At 43.1% G+C, this 20,436-nt stretch overlaps 1 protein-coding gene across 1 annotated transcript in view; it reads left to right on the top strand.

Annotated features, from left to right (window-relative positions):
- BICRAL (BICRA like chromatin remodeling complex associated protein) overlaps nt 1-20,436 on the top strand; it is a 723,876-nt gene that overhangs the window by 346,320 nt on the left and 357,120 nt on the right.

Genomic DNA, 20,436 nt, shown 5'->3' with positions numbered 1-20,436 from the left:
ACTTTATTTAATATTTTAAAATATCATAGTTGTAAATAGGGCTCCTACCTAGTTACACATGGAAAACACTGAAGTGATGCAAGAAATAGCAGTTAATTTGCAGGGTATTGTTAAAAATGGCAGGTAATTGCAGGGTATTAGAAATACAATTTAAACTATATAAGTATATTGTTTTCCTTCTGTAATGTGTGATCAGTCCACGGGTCATCATTACTTCTGGGATATTATCTACTCCCCTACAGGAAGTGCAAGAGGATTCACCCAGCAGAGTTGCTATATAGCTCCTCCCCTCATACGTCACCTCCAGTCATTCTCTTGCACCCAAAGACTAGATAGGAGGTGTGAGAGGACTATGGTGATTATACTAGTTTTTAGAACTTCAATCAAAAGTTTGTTATTTTACAATAGCACCGGAGCGTGTTATTACCTCTCTGGCAGAGTTTGAAGAAGAATCTACCAGAGTTTTTCTTATGATTTTTAACCGGAGTAGTTAAGATCATATTGCTGTTTCTCGGCCATCTGAGGGAGGTAAAAACTTCAGATCAGGGGACAGCGGGCAGTTGAATCTGCATTGAGGTATGTAGCAGTTTTTATTTTCTGAATGGAATTGATGAGAAAATCCTGCCATAACCGTTATAATGAACATGTATGTATACTCTACATTTTAGTATTCTGGGGATGGTATTTCACCCGGAATTACTCTGTAAAAGTACATTAAACCTTTTAATAGGTATTTTTCATGTTAAAACGTTTTTGCTGGAATGTAGAATCGTTTGCATTAATGAGGTACTGAGTGAATAAATATTTGGGCATTATTTTTCCACTTGGCAGTTTTGCTTGTTTTAATTATGACAGTTTCGTTTCTCTCTCACTTGCTGTGTGTGAGAGGGTGGGGGCCGTTTTTGGCGCTCTTTGCTACGCATCAAAAATTTCCAGTCAGTTACTCTTGTATTTTCTGCATGATCCGGTTCATCTCTAACAGAACTCAGGGGTCTTCAAACTTCTTTGAAGGGAGGTAGATTCTCTCAGCAGAGCTGTGAGACTTAAATAGTGACTGTGATTTAAAACGTTTCTGTAATTTTTCTGTTTAAATTTAATTAGTGTTATTTTTACTAATGGGAACAAACCTTTGCTAAAAAGTTGTGTTGTATTTAAAGAGTGATGCTATAACTGTTTTCAGTTCATTATATTCAACTGTCATTTTAATCGTTTAGTGCTTCTTGAGGCACAGTACGTTTTTGTTAATTAAGATTGTAACCCGAGTTGCATGTTTATTGCTAGTGTGTTAAACATGTCTGATTCAGAGGAAGATACCTGTGTCTTTGTTCCAATGCCAAGGTGGAGCCCAATAGAAATTTATGTACTAACTGTATTGATGCTACTTTAAATAAAAGCCAATCTGTACAAATTGAACAAATTTTACCAAACAGCGAGGGGAGAGTTATGCCGACTAACTCGCCTCACGTGTCAGTACCTGCATCTCCCGCCCGGGAGGTGCGTGATATTATGGCGCCTAGTACATCTGGGCAGCCATTACAGATAACATTACAAGATATGGCTACTGTTATGACTGAAGTTTTGGCTAAATTACCAGAACTAAGAGGCAAGCGTGATCACTCTGGGGTGAGAACAGAGTGCGCTGATAATTCTAGGGCCATGTCTGATACTGCGTCACAGCTTTGCAGAGCATGAGGACGGAGAGCTTCATTCTGTAGGTGACGGTTTCTGATCCAAGCAGATTGGATTCAGATATTTCAAATTTTAAATTTTAAATTGGAAAACCTCCGGGTGTTACTAGGGGAGGTCTTAGCGGCTCTTAACGATTGTAACACTGTTGCAATACCAGAGAAAATGTGTAGGTTGGATAAATACTTTGCGGTACCGGCGAGTACTGACGTTTTTCCTATACCTAAGAGATTAACTGAAATTGTTACTAAGGAGTGGGATAGACCCGGTGTGCCGTTCTCCCCCCTCCAATATTTAGAAAGTTGTTTCCAATAGACGCCAACCACACGGGACTTATGGCAAACGGTCCCTAAGGTGGAGGGAGCAGTTTCTACTTTAGCTAAGCGCACCACTATCCCGGTGGAGGATAGCTGTGCTTTTTCAGATCCTATGGATAAAAAATTAGAGGGTTACCTTAAGAAAATGTTTGTTCAACAAGGTTTTATATTGCAACCCCTTGCATGCATCGCGCCGATTACGGCTGCGGCAGCATTTTGGATTGAGTCTCTGGAAGAGAACCTTAGTTCAGCTACGTATGGACGACATTACGGACAGGCTTAGAGTCCTTAAACTAGCTAATTCATTCATTTCGGAGGCCGTAGTACATTTAACCAAACTTACGGCTAAGAATTCAGGATTCGCCATTCAGGCACGTAGGGCGCTGTGGCTAAAATCCTGGTCGGCTGATGTAACTTCTAAGTCCAAATTACTTAATATACCTTTCAAGGGGCAAACTTTATTATTACCTATATCTTTTTGCACATTCGATCATTTTCAGGCTTAGGGATTGCCTGTTTTTTATGTGTAGCTCAGATCTTATCTAGCGCATTGTTTTTCATAAAAAGATCTATTGCCATTTGTGTTTCACACAAATTTGGCGCACACATATATACCTATATCTTTTTGCACATTCGATCATTTTCAGGCTTAGGGATTGCCTGTTTTTTATGTGTAGCTCAGATCTTATCTAGCGGCATTGTTTTTCATACAATTTCCCTTGCAAACTTATTTGGGCCCGGTTTGAAAGAAATTATTGCTGACATTACAGGAGGTAAGGGCCACGCTCTACCTCAAGACAAAGCCAAAGCTAAGGCTAGACAGTCTAATTTTCGTCCCTTTCGGAATTTCAAAACAGGAACAGGCATCAACTTCCACTGCACCAAAACAGAAGAGCTGTTGCTCGTTACAGACAAGGCTGGAAACCTAACCAGTCCGGAATAAGGGCAAGCAGGCCAGGAAACCTGCTGCTGCCCCTAAGACAGCATGAACCGAGGGCCCCCGATCCGGGACCGGATCTAGTGGGGGGCAGACTCTCTCTCTTCGCCCAGGCTTGGGCAAGAGATGTCCAGGATCCCTGGGCGCTAGAGATCATATCTCAGGGATACCTTCTAGACTTCAAATTATCTCCCCCAAGAGGGAGATTTCATCTGTCAAGGTTGTCAACAAACCAAATAAAGAAAGACGCGTTTCTACGCTGTGTACAAGATCTATTATTAATGGGAGTGATCCATCCGGTTCCGCGGTCGGAACAAGGACAAGGGTTTTACTCAAACCTGTTTGTGGTTCCCAAAAAAGAGGGAACTTTCAGGCCAATCTTGGATTTAAAGATCCTAAACAAATTCCTAAGAGTTCCATCGTTCAAAATGGAAACTATTCGGACAATCTTACCCATGATCCAAAAAGGGTCAGTACATGACCACAGTGGATTTAAAAGGATGCTTACCTTCACATACCGATTCACAAAGATCATTACCGGTATCTAAGGTTTGCCTTCTTAAACAGGCATTACCAGTTTGTAGCCCTTCCATTCGGATTGGCTACGGCTCCAAGAATATTCACAAAGGTTCTGGGTGCCCTTCTGGCGGTACTAAGACCGCGAGGAATTTCGGTAGCTCCATACCTAGACGACATTCTGATACAAGCTTCAAGCTTTCAAACTGCCAAGTCTCATACAGAGTTAGTTCTGGCATTTCTAAGGTCGCATGGATGGAAAGTGAACGAAAAGAAGAGTTCTCTCTTTCCTCTCACAAGAGTTCCATTCTTGGGGACTCTTATAGATTCTGTAGAAATGAAGATTTATCTGACAGAAGACAGATTAACAAAGCTTCTAAATGCATGCCGTGTCCTTCATTCCATTCAACTCCCGTCAGTAGCTCAATGCATGAGGTGATCGGCTTAATGGTAGCAGCAATGGACATAGTTCCCTTTGCACGCCTACATCTCAGACCGCTGCAATTGTGCATGCTGAGTCAGTGGAATGGGGATTACTCAGATTTGTCCCCCACTCTGAATCTGGATCAAGAGACCAGAAACTCTCTTCTATGGTGGCTTTCTCGGCCACATCTGTCCAGGGGATGCCATTCAGCAGGCCGGACTGGACAATTGTAACAACAGACGCCAGCCTACTAGGTTGGGGCGCTGTCTGGAATTCTCTGAAGGCTCAGGGACAATGGAGTCAGGAGGAAAGTCTCCTGCCAATAAACATTCTGGAATTGAGAGCAGTTCTCAATGCCCTTCTAGCTTGGCCCCAGTTAAAAACTCGGGGTTTATCAGGTTTCAGTCGGACAACATCACGACTGTAGCTTACATCAACCATCAGGGAGGGACAAGAAGCTCCCTAGCAATGATGGAAGTATCAAAGATATTTCGCTGGGCAGAGTCTCACTCTTGCCACCTGTCAGCAATCCACATCCCGGGAGTGGGAGAACTGGGAGGCGGATTTCTTGAGTCGCCAGACTTTTCATCCGGGGGAGTGGGAACTTCATCCGGAGGTCTTTGCCCAAATACTTCGACGTTGGGGCAAACCAGAGATAGATCTCATGGCGTCTCGCCAGAACGCCAAACTTCCTCGCTACGGATCCAGATCCAGGGATCCGGGAGCGGTTCTGATAGATGCTTTGACAGCACCTTGAACTTCAGGATGGCTTATGTGTTTCCACCCTTCCCGCTGCTTCCTCGATTGATTGCCAAAATCAAACAGGAGAGAGCATCAGTGATTCTAATAGCACCTGCATGGCCACGCAGGACTTGGTATGCAGATCTAGTGGACATGTCATCCTGTCCGCCTTGGTCTCTACCTCTAAGACAGGACCTTCTGATACAGGGTCCATTCAAACATCAAAATCTAACTTCTCTGAAGCTGACTGCTTGGAAATTGAACGCTTGATTTTATCAAAACGTGGTTTTTCTGAGTCGGTTATTGATACCCTGATACAGGCTAGGAAGCCTGTTACTAGAAAGATTTACCATAAAATATGGCGTAAATACCTATACTGGTGTGAATCCAAAGATTACTCCTGGAGTAAGGTTAGGATTCCTAGGATTATTGTCCTTTCTACAAGAAGGTTTAGAAAAGGGTTTATCGGCTAGCTCATTAAAGGGACAGATCTCAGCTCTGTCCATCTTGTTACATAAGCGTCTGTCAGAAAATCCAGACGTCCAGGCATTTTGTCAGGCTTTAGCTAGGATCAAGCCTGTGTTTAAAAACTGTTGCTCCGCCATGGAGTTTAAACTTAGTTCTTAACGTTTTACAGGGTGTTCCGTTTGAACCCCTTCATTCCATTGATATAAAATTGTTATCTTGGAAAGTTCTATTTTTAATGGCTATTTCCTCGGCTTGAAGAGTCTCTGAATTATCAGCCTTACAATGTGATTCTCCTTATCTGATCTTTCACTCAGACAAGGTAGTTCTGCGTACTAAACCTGGGTTCTTACCTAAGGTAGTCACTAACAGAATATCAATCAAGAGATTGTTGTTCCATCCTTGTGTCCAAATCCTTCTTCAAAGAAGGAACGTCTTCTACACAATCTGGATGTAGTTCGTGCCCTCAAGTTCTACTTGCAGGCAACTAAGGATTTTCGACAAACGTCTTCCCTGTTTGTCGTGTACTCTGGTCAGAGGAGAGGTCATAAGGCTTCGGCTACCTCTCTCTCCTTCTGGCTTCGCAGCATAATTCGTTTAGCCTATGAGACTGCTGGACAGCAGCCTCCTGAAAGAATTACAGCTCATTCTACTAGAGCTGTGGCTTCCACTTGGGCCTTTAAGAATGAGGCCTCTGTTGAACAGATTTGCAAGGCTGCAACTTGGTCTTCGCTTCATACTTTTTCCAAATTTTACAAATTTGACACTTTTGCTTCTTCGGAGGCTATTTTTGGGAGAAAGGTTCTTCAGGCAGTGGTTCCTTCTGTATAATGAGCCTGCCTATCCCTCCCGTCATCCGTGTACTTTTGCTTTGGTATTGGTATCCCAGAAGTAATGATGACCCGTGGACTGATCACACATAACAGAAGAAAACATAATTTATGCTTACCTGATAAATTCCTTTCTTCTGTTGTGTGATCAGTCCACGGCCCGCCCTGTTTTTTAAGGCAGGTAAACATTTTTTAAATTATAATCCAGTCACCACTACACCCTTGGCTTCTCCTTTCTCGTTGGTCTTTGGTCGAATGACTGGAGGTGACGTAGAGGGGAGGAGCTATATAGCAACTCTGCTGGGTGAATCCTCTTGCACTTCCTGTAGGGAAGTAGATAATATCCCAGAAGTAATGATGACCCGTGGACTGATCACACAACAGAAGAAAGGAATTTATCAGGTAAGCATAAATTATGTCTTTAAGCTATATAAATACATTGGTAAAATAGCTATGGTATGTTTTAGAATTTAGTAGCTATAATTTATTTAGTCCTAATATGTTCTTTATTGGTGTTTTTTTCTTTTATGCTAAGCTTTTATTTTTTTATCTGACCACTTTTATTTTTTTTTAAAAATATTTTTAATTTTTTATTGAGATTTTTGGTATGAACAAAAAATAACATTTATCCATGTGCAATAACAACAAGTAATTGGGAGTATCACATATAGGTTAATTTAGAAAGTTAGCTACTTATACAGTATGACCTAGAAAATATTTGGTAGGTATATTTGTAAGAGTAAATTGTTTTCTGTACACTCAAATATATCAGCTAACCATCAAAGTTTTTCACTATTAGGGGTGTAAATGGATAAATTAATATGAAATCTCGTTTTATGTAGGGATGTAAAACCTCCCAACCTAAACAGGGTCACTCTTGTACCCAGAAAGTGAAATATGGCACAGGGGAGGGTCTCAAATGATATAGGTTGTCACTCTTGGACCATTGATGAAATAGGTAAACTAGCATCTGCATGAGAGATTATGACTGGATGGTAGACGCTAAGCTGGTATGAGATGGGTGTATATGTTGGAGAACCTCTTGTAGGATCCCCGGCCCAATGTTATAGTGTTGGTTGCTTTCACCTAGGTTTCTTTTTGTTGTGGTATTTAGCTGAGATGTCGTTACACAGAGGGGTTTCCATGTCTCAGGACATATCGAGATAGAAGCTGTTGTACCTTCTAGTGAGAGAAAGTATACCCAATTAAGCCAATAGCAAGAGGCTGGATTATAATAATGCCAACACATGTTATCTGGAAGATAGGAGCTTTAATGGTGTCATATGTATATATCCCTTTGTAGGAGCCCTAGCTCTTTAGTATATTGTTGTTTTTTTTTTATTTGTAATCTCAGCTATCTTGCGTTTTATGGAATGCAATACTAGAGAAACTCTCAGGGTTGTATGAACAAAACCTTACTATCATATGAGTGGGTGCATAACAGTAGTCCCTATGCTTATTTTGTCAGCTATCAACCCAGAGAATTTTCTCTCTTAGCGAAAGCCTTTGGATATGTAGAGTCCTCAACTAATCTTCGTAACTTGTAAGAGTAAGGGAAGAAACGGTAATGCAGCCTCTGAGCAGAGATTCCATATGTAAAATAGGTTATAAAGGTGATTCCATTAACCCTCAAAACACTTTTACTCTTAGAAGAAGTTGGATAAGAGAGGGGTATATAAACAGGGAAACTGTTATAATTTCAATAAACTGCAGTTTAACGTTCGTCCTGTATATGAGACATATCTTCCTACCATCTAATTAGAGTAGTAAAGGCTCAGACAGTAAAATCAAACTTTAGAGGGGACACTGAACCCCAAATTTCTTCTTTCGTGATTCAGATAGAGCATGCAATTTTAAGTAACTTTCTAATTTAATCCTATTATCAATTTTTTTTCTTCGTTCTCTTGCTATCTTTATTTGAAAAGGAAAACATCTAAGCTTTTTATTGGTTCAGAATATCTGGACAGCACTTTTTTATTGGTGAGGAATTTATCCACCAATCAGCAAGAACAAGCTAAGTTGTTCACTAAAAATGGCCGGCATCTAAACTTACATTCTTGCATTTCAAATAAAGATACCAAGAGAATGAAGAAAATTTAATAATAGGAGTAAATTAAAAAGTTGCTTAAAATGCCATGCTCTATCTGAATCACGAAAGAAAAAATGTGGGTTCAGTGTCCCTTTAAAGTCCTCATTTTGTACATGCATATCAATCATGATAAACGATATGGTCCCATCTCTTGAGTTATGGTGCATGAATAGTATTAAAGTTACCCGTTATCCATTCCGAGTGACTATGAGCTCAGAGCTGGTACAGTATAGTTGACAGTTCGGGTAAAAAAGAAGAGGACGCCCTCGGAGAAATGTTTTAATCCACAACCAGTTCACCCGATCTAGGAAGCAGAGAGGAATGTGAGTCTCCAGTATCACACCTAACTGGACTACCGAGCTCAAAGAGGAGGGTGTAACGGTTCTGTTAAGCATCGAATCATTGTATCTGACCATCTGTTGTCCTGAGCGGTCGGCCTGCATCCGCCTGGACTAATTATGATCCGTCCTCCATAACTTTCTCGTGCTTAGGCAAACAAATTGTAGTTGCTGTTATGGGGTTCTTTAGTGTCTGGATGTTCCTGTCTGTAGTTGGTGTCCTCGTGTGTAAATCCACTGTAAGTAGCGTGTGGTGTTTGGCTTAATCAGCTGCGGAGGGTAATGTCAGTGGGGTGCTGCGCAACTGTTTTTTCTATGCTAAAGCCACCACACTAGTTTCATGTACTTCGTCTCAGATTTAGTTCCTGTTAACGCTTTTAGGTGAGCGTAGTTACTATCCATTTTTTGAGACAGGATGGTCAGGAGGTCCTGGATCGTCTCAGAAAGTATCTCACTCATGTTCACATGTATTCCACCATCTATATTCAGCAAGACTGATGATATAAGGCCGCCGCCTCCCCAAGCGAATTGCCCAGATTAGTGCTCCTTAGGATGCAGTCGCCACACAAGTGGTATCTGTTGAATCAGTAAGGTTTCAAACTGTGGGTTCAGCTGGTTTCAAATCTTATTTCTCAAACGTTTTATAGATAATCGGCGGATTCTGGAACATCTAATTTTGCGACCAGTTATGGCCACCGCCTTGACCTGCCCCCCCCCCCCCCCGACCAGTTTCATTTTAAAAGTTTTGTCTTTGTATTATCAACACTTTCCAGGTCTATTATTATTTACAAAAAATAAACAAATTCTATTCCATAATTTTCAATCTATATTTGGGTGCCATGTTTTTGTTTTCCTAATAAAATTTTTTTACACACTGGCAGATGTATTGCTTTGCTATACCAGTTGCATTTGGGGTTGTTTATTAAGCCGATTATGGATATTATAAAAGCATTATATTGGGAGGTCATTGGTCTGCTTTACTGGAAGGTAGCCACATGAAGAAATGGCTACTAAGCCCCATTCTGAAAACCAGCATAAAATATAATTGTAGCCCCTCTTTAACCCCTTAGTAACAGACCATTTTCTCCAACATAGGTGTGTCCGGTCCACGGCGTCATCCTTACTTGTGGGATATTCTCTTCCCCAACAGGAAATGGCAAAGAGCCCAGCAAAGCTGGTCACATGATCCCTCCTAGGCTCCGCCTACCCCAGTCATTCTCTTTGCCGTTGTACTCTCAAATTGGCTAATTCTTTTACCCTAGACGCCACTTTGCAATTGGCTAGGTTTAGCGGCTAAGAATTCTGGGTTTGCTATTGTGGCGCGCAGAGCGCTTTGGTTGAAATCTTGGTCGGCTGATGCGTCTTCCAAGAACATAGCTACTTAAAATTCCTTTCAAAGGGGAAAACGCTGTTTTGGCCCTGGACTTGAAAGAGATTATCTCTGATATCACTGGGGGTAAGGGCCACGCCCTTCCTCAGGATCGGCCTTTCAAGGCAAAAAATAAACCTTCTAGACTCTTGTCGGATACTTCATTCCGTTCCTCTTCCTTCCATAGCTCAGTGCATGGAAGTGATCGGGTTGATGGTACGGCAATGGACATAGTTCCTTTGCGCGCATTCATCTAAGACCATTACAACTGTGCATGCTCAGTCAGTGGAATGGGGATTATACAGACTTGTCTCCGAAGATACAAGTAAATCAGAGGACCAGAGACTCACTCCGTTGGTGGCTGTCCCTGGACAACCTGTCACAAGGGATGACATTCCGCAGACCAGAGTGGGGTCATTGGTCACGACCGACGCCATTCTGATGGGCTGGGGGCGCGGTCTTGGGGATCCCTGAGAGCTCAGGTCTTTGGTCTCGGGAAGATCTCTTCTACCGATAAATATTCTGGAACTGAGCGAGCGATATTCAAATGCTCTCAAGGCTTGGCCTCAGCTAGCGAGGGCCAAGTTCATACGGTTTTCAATCAGACAACATGACAACTGTTGCGTACAATCAACCATCAGGGGGGTACAAGGAGTTCCCTAGCGATGGAAGAAGTGACCAAAATCATTCTATGGGCGGAGTCTCACTCCTGCCACCTGTCCGCTATCCACATCCCAGGAGTGGAAAATTGGGAAGCGGGATTTTCTGAGTCGTCAGACATTGCATCCGGGGGAGTGGGAACTCCATCCGGAAATCTTTGCCCAAGTCACTCAGCTGTGGGGCATTCCAGACATGGATCTGATGGCCTCCCTCTCGTCAGAACTTCAAAGTTCCTTGCTACGGGTCCAGATCCAGGGATCCCAAGGCGGCTCTAGTGATGCACTAGTAGCACCTTGGACCTTCAAACTATCTTATGTGTTTCCCCGCCGTTTCCTCTCATCCCCAGGCTGGTATCCAGGATCAATCAGGAGAGGGCGTCGGTGATCTTGATAGCTCCTGCGTGGCCACGCAGGACTTGGTATGCAGATCTGGTGAATATGTTATCGGCTCCACCTTGGAAGCTACCTTTGAGACGAGACCTTCTTGTTCAGGGTCCCGTTCGAACATCCGAACCTGGTTTCACTCCAGCTGACTGCTTGGAGATTGAACGCTTGATCTTATCGAAGCGAGGGTTCTCAGATTCTGTTATCGATACTCTTGTTCAGGCCAGAAAGTCTGTAACTAGAAAGATTTACCACAAAATTTGGAAAAAATATATCTGTTGGTGTGAATCTAAAGGATTCCCTTGGGACAAGGTTAAGATTCCTAAGATTCTATCCTTCCTTCAAGAAGGATTGATAAAAGGATTATCTGCAAGTTCCTGAAGGGACAGATTTCTGCCTTGTCTGTGTTACTTCACTGCACACTTTTACCAAATTTTACAAGTTTGATACTTTTGCTTCTTCTGAGGCTATTTTTGGGAGAAAGGTTTTGCAAACCGTGGTGCCTTCCATTTAGGTGACCTGATTTGCTCCCTCCCTTCATCCGGTGTCCCTAAAGCTTTGGTATTGGTTCCCACAAGTAAGGATGACGCCGTGGGACCGACACACCGATGTTGGAGAAAACAGAATTTATGTTTACCTGATAAATTACTTTCTCCAACGGTGTGTCCCGTCCCACGGCCCGCCCTGGTTTTTTTAATCAGGTCTGATAATTTATTTTCTTTAACTACAGTCACCACGGTACCATATGGTTTCTCCTATGCAAATATTCCTCCTTAACGTCGGTCGAATGACTGGGGTAGGCGGAGCCTAGGAGGGATCATGTGACCAGCTTTGCTGGGCTCTTTGGGCATTTCCTGTTGGGGAGAGAGAATATCCCACAAGTAAGGATGACGCCGTGGACCGGACACACCGGTGGAGAAAGTATTTATCAGGTAAACATAAATTCTGTTTCTTCTGTTATGTGTTGATCAGGTCCACGGGTCATCATTACTTCTGGGATATTATCTGCTCCCCTACAGGAAGTGCAAGAGGGATTCACCCAGCAGAGTTGCTATATAGCTCCTCCCCTCTACGTCACCCCTCCAGTCATTCTCTTGCACCCATAGACTAGATAGGAGGTGTGAGAGGACTATGGTGATTATACTTAGTTTTTAGAACTTCAATCAAAAGTTTGTTATTTTACAATAGCACCGGAGCGTGTTATTACCTCTCTGGCAGAGTTTGAAGAAGAATCTACCAGAGTTTTTCTTATGATTTTAAACCGGAGTAGTTAAGATCATATTGCTGTTTCTCGGTCCATCTGAGGAGGTAAAAACTTCAGATCAGGGGACAGCGGGCAGTTGAATCTGCATTGAGGTATGTAGCAGTTTTTATTTTCTGAATGGAATTGATGAAAAAAATCCTGCCATACCGTTATAATGAACATGTATGTATGCTCTACACTTTAGTATTCTGGGGATGGTATTTCACCAGAATTACTCTGTAAAAGTACATTAAACCTTTTATTAGGTATTTTTCATGTTAACGTTTTTGCTGGAATGTAGAATCGTTTGCATTAATGAGTACTGAGTGAATAAATATTTGGGCATTATTTTCACTTGGCAGTTTGCTTGTTTTAATATGACAGTTTCGTTTCTCTCTCACTGCTGTGTGTGAGAGGGAGGGGGCCGTTTTTGGCGCTCTTTGCTACGCATCAAAAATTTCCAGTCATTACTCTTGTATTTTCTGCATGATCCGGTTTCAATCTCTACAGAACTCAGGGGTCTTCAAACTTCGTTGAAGGGAGGTAGATTCTCTCAGCAGAGCTGTGAGACTTATATAGTGACTGTGATTTAAAACTTGCTCTGTAATTTTTATGTTTAAAAATTTAATTAGTGTTATTTTACTAATGGGAACAAACCTTTGCTAAAAAGTTGTGTTGTTTGTAAAGAGTGATGCTATAAACTGTTTTTCAGTTCATTATTTCAACTGTCATTTAATCGTTTAGTGCTTCTTGAGGCACAGTACGTTTTTGTTAAATAAAATTGTAACCGAGTTGCATGTTTATTGCTAGTGTGTTAAACATGTCTGATTCAGAGGAAGATACCTGTGTCATTTGTTCCAATGCCAAGTGGAGCCCAATAGAAATTTTAATGTACTAACTGTATTGATGCTACTTTAAATAAAAGCCAATCTGTACAAATTGAACAAATTTCACCAAACAGCGAGGGGAGAGTTTATGCCGACTAACTCGCCTCACGTGTCAGTACCTGCATCTCCCGCCCGGGAGGTGCGTGATATTATGGCGCCTAGTACATCTGGGCAGCCATTACAGATAACATTACAAGATATGGCTACTGTTATGACTGAAGTTTTTGGCTAAATTACCAGAACTAAGAGGCAAGCGTGATCACTCTGGGGTGAGAACAGAGTGCGCTGATATTCTAGGGCCATGTCTGATACTGCGTCACAGCTTGCAGACATGAGGACGGAGAGCTTCATTCTGTAGTGACGGTTCTGATCCAAGCAGATTGGATTCAGATATTTCAAATTTTAAATTTAAATTGGAAAACCTCCGTGTATTACTAGGGGAGGTCTTAGCAGCTCTTAACGATTGTAACACTGTTGCAATACCAGAGAAAATGTGTAGGGTTGGATAAATACTTTGCGGTACCGGCGAGTACTGACGTTTTGCCTATACCTAAGAGATTAACTGAAATTGTTACTAAGGAGTGGGATAGACCCGGTGTGCCGTTCTCACCCCCCTCCAATATTTAGAAAGAATGTTTCCAATAGACGCCACCACACGGGACTTATGGCAAACGGTCCCCTAAGGTGAGGGAGCAGTTTCTACTTTAGCTAAGCGTACCACTATCCCGGTGGAGGATAGCTGTGCTTTTTCAGATCCTATGGTTAAAAAATTAGAGGGTTACCTTAAGAAAATGTTTGTTCAACAAGGTTTTGATATTGCAACCCCTTGCATGCATCGCGCCGATTTACGGCTGGCGGCAGCATTTTGGATTGAGTCTCTGGAAGAGAACCTTAGTTCAGCTACGCTGGGACACATTACGGACAGGCTTAGAGTCCTTAAACTAGCTAATTCATTCATTTCGGAGGCCGTAGTACATTTAACCAAACTTACGGCTAAGAATTCAGGATTCGCCATTCAGGCACGTAGGGCGTCTTGTGGCTAAAATCCTGGTAGGGCTGATGTAACTTCTAAGTCCAAATTACTTAATATACCTTTCAAGGGGCAAACTTTATTTGGGCCCGGTTTGAAAGAAATTATTGCTGACATTACAGGAGGTAAGGGCCACGCTCTACCTCAAGACAAAGCCAAAGCTAAGGCTAGACAGTCTATTTTCGTCCCTTTCGGAATTTCAAAACAGGAACACAGCATCAACTTCCACTGCACCAAAACAGGAAGGAGCTGTTGCTCGTTACAGACAAGGCTGGAAACCTAACCAGTCCTGAATAAGGGGCAAGCAGGGCCAGGAAACCTGCTGCTGCCCCTAAGACAGCATGAACCGAGGGCCCCCCGATCCGGGACCGATCTAGTGGGGGGCAGACTCTCTCCTTCTTCGCCCAGGCTTGGGCAAGAGATGTCCAGGATCCTGGGCGCTAGAGATCATATCTCAAGGATACCTTCTAGACTTCAAATTCTCTCCCCCAAGAAGGGAGATTTCATCTGTCAAGGTTGTCAACAAACCAAATAAAGAAAGACGCGTTTCTACGCTGTGTACAAGATCTATTATTAATGGGAGTGATCCATCCGTTCCGCGGTCGGAACAAGGACAAGGGTTTTACTCAAACCCTGTTTGTGGTTCCCAAAAAAGAGGGAACTTTCAGGGCCAATCTTGGATTTAAAGATCCTAAACAAATTCCTAAGAGTTCCATCGTTCAAAATGGAAACTATTCGGACAATCTTACCCATGATCCAAGAGGGTCAGTACATGACCACAGTGGATTTAAAGGGATGCTTACCTTCACATACCGATTCACAAAGATCATTACCGGTATCTATGTTTGCCTTCTTAAACAGGCATTACCAGTTTGTAGCCCTTCCATTCGGATTGGCTTACGGCTCCAAGAATCTTCACAAAGGTTTCTGGGTGCCCTTCTGGCGGTACTAAGACCGCGAGGAATTTCGGTAGCTCCGTACCTAGACGACATTCTGATACAAGCTTCAGGCTTTCAAACTGCCAATGCTCATACAGAGTTAGTTTCTTGGCATTTCTAAGGGGTCGCATGGATGGAAAGTGAAACGAAAAGAAGAGTTCTCTCTTTCCTCTCACAAGAGTTCCATTCTTGGGGGACTCTTATAGATTCTGTAGAAATGAAGTTTATCCTGACAGAAGACAGATTAACAAAGCTTCTAAATGCATGCCGTGTCCTTCATTCCATTCAACTCCCGTCAGTACTCAATGCATGGAGGGAGATCGGCTTAATGGGTAGCAGCAATGGACATAGTACCCTTTGCACGCCTACATCTCAGTACCGCTGCATTGTGCATGCTGAGTCAGTGGAATGGGGATTACTCAGATTTGTCCCCCACTCTGAATCTGGATCAAGAGACCAGAAACTCTCTTCTATGGGGCTTTCCCACGTCGCACATCTGTCCAGCGGGGATGCCATTCACAGGCCGGACTGGACAATTGTAACAACGAGACGCCAGCCTACTAGGTTGGGGGCGCTGTCTTGGAATTCTCTGAAGGCTCAGGGACAATGGATCAGGGAGGAAAGTCTCCTGCCAATAAACATTCTGGGAATTGAGAGCAGTTCTCAATGCCCTTCTAGCTTGGCCCCAGGTTAAAAACTCGGGGTTCATCAGGTTTCAGTCGGACAACATCACGACTGGTAGCTTACATCAACCATCAGGGAGGGGACAAAGAAGCTCCCTAGCAATGAGTGGAAGTATCAAAGATATTCGCTGGGGGCAGAGTCTCACTCTTGCCACCTGTCAGCAATCCACATCCCGGGAGTAGAGAACTGGGAGGCGGATTTCTTGGAGGTCGCCAGACTTTTCATTCCGGGGGAGTGGGAACTTCATCCGGAGGTCTTTGCCCAAATACTTCGACGTTGGGGCAAACCAGATATAGATCTCATGGCGTCTCGCCAGAACGCCAAACTTCCTCGCTACGGATCCATATCCAGGGATCCGGAGCGGTTCTGATAGATGCTTTGACAGCACCTTGGAACTTCAGGATGGCTTATGTGTTTCCACCCTTCCCGCTGCTTCCTCGATTGATTGCCAAATCAAACAGGAGAGAGGCATCAGGATTTATTCTAATAGCACCTGCATGGCCACGCAGGACTTGTATGCAGATCTAGTGACATTCATCCTGTCCGCCTTGGTCTCATACCTCTAAGACAGGACCTTCTGATACAGGGTCCGATTTAAACATCAAAATCTAGACTTCTCTGAAGCTGACTGCTTGGAAATTGAACGCTTGAGTTTATCAAAACGTGGTTTTTTCTGAGTCGGTTTATTGATACCCTGATACAGGCTAGGAAGCCTGTTATACCAGAAAGATTTACCATAAAATATGGCGTAAATACCTATACTGGTGTGGAATCCAAAGATAACTCCTGGAGTAAGGTTAGGATTCCTAGGATATTTCTTTTCTACAAGAAGGTTTAGAAAAGGGTTTATCGCTAGCTCATTAAAGGGACAGGATCTCAGCTCCTGTCCATCTTGTTACACAGGCGTCTGTCAGAAAATTCAGACAACCAGGCCTTTTGTCAGCGTTTAGCTAGGATCAAGGCCTGTGTTTAAAACTGTTGCTTCCGCATTGGAGTTTAAACTTAGTTCTTAACGTTTTACAGGGTGTTCCGTTGAACCCCTTCATTCCATTGATATAAAAGTGTTATCTTGGGAAAGTTCTATTTTTAATGGCTATTTCCTCGGCTCGAAGAGTCTCTGAGTTATCAGCCCTACATTGTGATTCTCCTTATCTGATCTTTCACTCAGACAAGGTTAGTTTCTGCGTACTAAACCTGGGTTCTTACCTAGGAGGTTGTTTCTAACAGGAATATCAATCAAGAGATTGTTGTTCCATCCTTGTGTCCAAATCCTTCTTCAAAGAAGGAACGTCTTCTACACAATCTGGATGTAGTTCTGCCCTCAAGTTCTACTTGGCAGGCCTCTAAAGATTTTCGCCAAACTTCTTCCCTGTTTGTCGTTTATTCTGGACAGAGGAGAGGTCAAAAAGCTTCTGCTACCTCTCTCTCTTTTTGGCTTCGTAGCATAATACGTTTAGCCTATGAGACTGCTGGACAGCAGCCTCCTGAAAGAATTACAGCTCATTCCACTAGAGCTGTGGCTTCCACTTGGGCCTTTAAGAATGAGGCCTCTGTTGAACAGATTGCAAGGCTGCAACTTGGTCTTCGCTTCATACTTTTTCCAAATTTTACAAATTTGACACTTTTGCTTCTTCGGAGGCTATTTTTGGGAGAAAGGTTCTTCAGGCAGTGGTTCCTTCTGTATAATGAGCCTGCCTATCCCTCCCGTCATCCGTGTACTTTTGCTTTGGTATTGGTATCCCAGAAGTAATGATGACCCGTGGACTGATCACACATAACAGAAGAAAACATAATTTATGCTTACCTTATAAATTCCTTTCTTCTGTTGTGTGATCAGTCCACGGCCCGCCCTGTTTTTTAAGGCAGGTAAATACTTTTTAAATTATAATCCAGTCACCACTACACCCTTGGCTTCTCCTTTCTCGTTGGTCTTTGGTCGAATGACTGGAGGTGACGTAGAGGGGAGGAGCTATATAGCAACTCTGCTGGGTGAATCCTCTTGCACTTCCTGTAGGGGAGCAGATAATATCCCAGAAGTAATGATGACCCGTGGACTGATCACACAACAGAAGAAAGGAATTTATCAGGTAAGCATAAATTATGTTTTTTCAATTTTCTTATCGTTAAGGACCAGGGCTGCTTTTACATTTCTGCTGTGTTTGTGTTCAGCTGTAATTTTCCTCTAACTCATTTACTGTACCCACATATATTATATACCGTTTTTTCGCCATTAAATGGACTTTCATCCTATCATATAATTTACTATTACACATTTTTTCTAACTTTGACCCCACATCCACAACCACCAAAAAACACCCATGCTAAATAGTTTTTACATTTTCTAAATGTTTACCCCTTTAACCCCTTAAAGGACCGGGAATTTCAGACAAAAACTTCCTAAAAACCCCCAGAGTATTTTCTTCTTAAACGGGAAGAGTCCACAGCTGCATTCATTACTTTTGGGAATAATGAACCTGGCCACCAGGAGGAGGCAACGACACCCCAGCCAAAGGCTTAAATACCTCCCCCACTTCCCTCATCCCCCAGTCATTCTTTGCCTTTCGTTACAGGAGGTTGGCAGAGAAGTGTCAGAAGTTCGAGATAGTCTCTTATGGAGAGTAGTACTCTAAGCAATGGGACTGGAGTTTTAAGTAATCCTATCAGCCTCTCAGTGAGAGCATAGATGAAAGTTAGAGTCCAGAGATGCAGGGAGAGTTTTCCTGCGAACCCATCCCGGCTCATATTAACAGTTCCTTGGTAATCAGCGTTGACGAGTTTCGCTGCCTCCCTTTATTCACTCAAGTCCATGTCAGAAGCGAGGCTACTATCTGTCACACTTGAAGGGCCGTGTTCCTATTCCACGGCGTAGATTCCGGTAAGATCGTTTAATTTTATTTCAATATGTGAATGTAATGTTAACGAAACAAGGTAGGTTTCCAGTGGGACTCTTTTTATCTTAATAAGGAATCATGGGTTAATATCTCTTGAGGGGGGTTATTGAACAGGGGGGACTTTAATCATGTTTGTTTTGTGATTCTATCTGCTAATATGTAGCAATACCTAGGCTCTCTGCCTTTTGGAACATTACGGCCTTATCTCAGTGACACAATCTCTCGAGATTGCGCGCCCTTTTGGTGACTGGCTCGGTGCATCTCGTGACAGGGGCGGTTATGTTGTTTCTCACTTCCGTATGCTGACTGTGTGCGACAGAGTCTGGCTCGTGAGTTGTCTGGTTCACAGAAGGTGGTGAGTGCCCGAGCCATTGGGGATGTAAAAAGGGTGCAAAAAGGGTGCCACTTAGTTTTTTTAATTTTTGTAATCCTAAAATTATGGGGGATTCTGATATGTCATACATGGATGTCTCTGATACGGAGAATGCGTATTGTGATGAATATGAAATGGCCCAGTTAATCAATGCTCATCAGTTATGTTCCGATTGCCATTCTAGAGTACTCTCTTCTCCCGAATCTGGTAGTTTAGAGTGCGTTGAGCCACTCGCCTCCGAGGTTTCCATGTCTCGTAAGGCGCGTGCCCCAGACCCTTTCTCTGCTATGCAAGCAGGTGTCCCTATGGCCTTTACTCCCCCGGAGGGTGGCTTGTTTCCTCCAGAGGTTCCGGCACGGTTCCGCATGGCTATTTCTATGGCGCTGACTCATTTATATCTCCCAAGTGAAATATTTCTAAGATACTGTCTGTGTTCTGTTAACCAGGGCCCGTCGGGCGTGGGATCGCCTGATTAAGTTCGGCCTTCTGGGGAAGAGCTGGCCTCTGAGGCTTCAGGGGCCCTAACCTCGAGACGAGAGTCCTTTGTTGATCCTGCGAGGGATGATTTTGCCTTCCATTATAGGCTGGCACATCTTCGTGTTCTTTTAACACATGGTTTTCCAACATTGGAGGATCCCAGTCCGAGTGGGCCGAGGGATCCGAGGCCTTAGATGTTGGATGGCAAATTGGATATGATGTTTGGGGATGAAGAAATCTCCTTAACGTTTCTGTTTGTTTTTCTTCTGTTTCGGTTCCAGTTCTGAGCTTGGATGAATGGGGCGTCTGATTGGCTGGTCCTGTTGGAGTTCTCATTCACCTTGGGCATTCACCCGATGGGTGCTGCCTTCATTTTATTTTTGATCTGGATGGATGTGTTTAATTTGTTTTTTATTAAGCTCTTGTCTGTTAGATTTTCGTTTTTGAGAACGTTCTTCTCTTGAACCGATACGCACTTTTTGAATAATAGAATCATGTTTTCTAGTTCATTTATCGATCCTTCGGGTCGAATTTTCTTGGATCTTGGGCAGTTTTGTAGCGTTCTTATACCAGGCTGGTATTGGTCAGAAGCTTTTCGGCTGTTACCTGGGTTCATGTCATCCTTGTGGTGCTGATTTAATCCTGTCGGATTCTGAATGTCACTTGGCCTATTGCTATGGACTCCGGGCTCGGATTCTATCAAAGTATGAGGCCTACTGTTTAAATACAACCCCTCTGACTGGAGCATTGTAAGAACCGATCTAAGGTCGGCTGTTTCTGGCTACTCGCCTAGGATACGGATCTGTTTTTTGCAGACATCATCATGGTTCTTCTGGTCCCTGAGGACTCAGAACCATAATTTCCATTCCTTGGAGTTGGGAGCTGTGAGTGACCTATGTGGTCTGGTGTCCCGAGTGGCAAACTATTTGCGGCTTCACTCAATGTTCTTACGGATGCTGACTCTTTAGCCTATTAAACATTTTCTTACGGTGGCGGAGTCTCCTTCCTTCCCGCCTTAGGTGGATCATCTGGTCTGGAAGCACGGTCATGTCCTTCTTCTTTTGCTCAGAGCTGCGTTACTCTAAGAGGTGGTGTGCTGGAGCTGCGAGGCTCCATCTTTTACACTGTTATAGAGGTTTCTTTTTGGAAGATCAATCC

The sequence above is a fragment of the Bombina bombina genome, chromosome 4 (genome assembly GCF_027579735.1).
Source record: "Bombina bombina isolate aBomBom1 chromosome 4, aBomBom1.pri, whole genome shotgun sequence".
NCBI classification, from domain to species: domain Eukaryota; kingdom Metazoa; phylum Chordata; class Amphibia; order Anura; family Bombinatoridae; genus Bombina; species Bombina bombina.
Note: the sequence above shows the minus strand (reverse complement) of the source record. Positions and strands in the feature narration are given on the sequence as shown.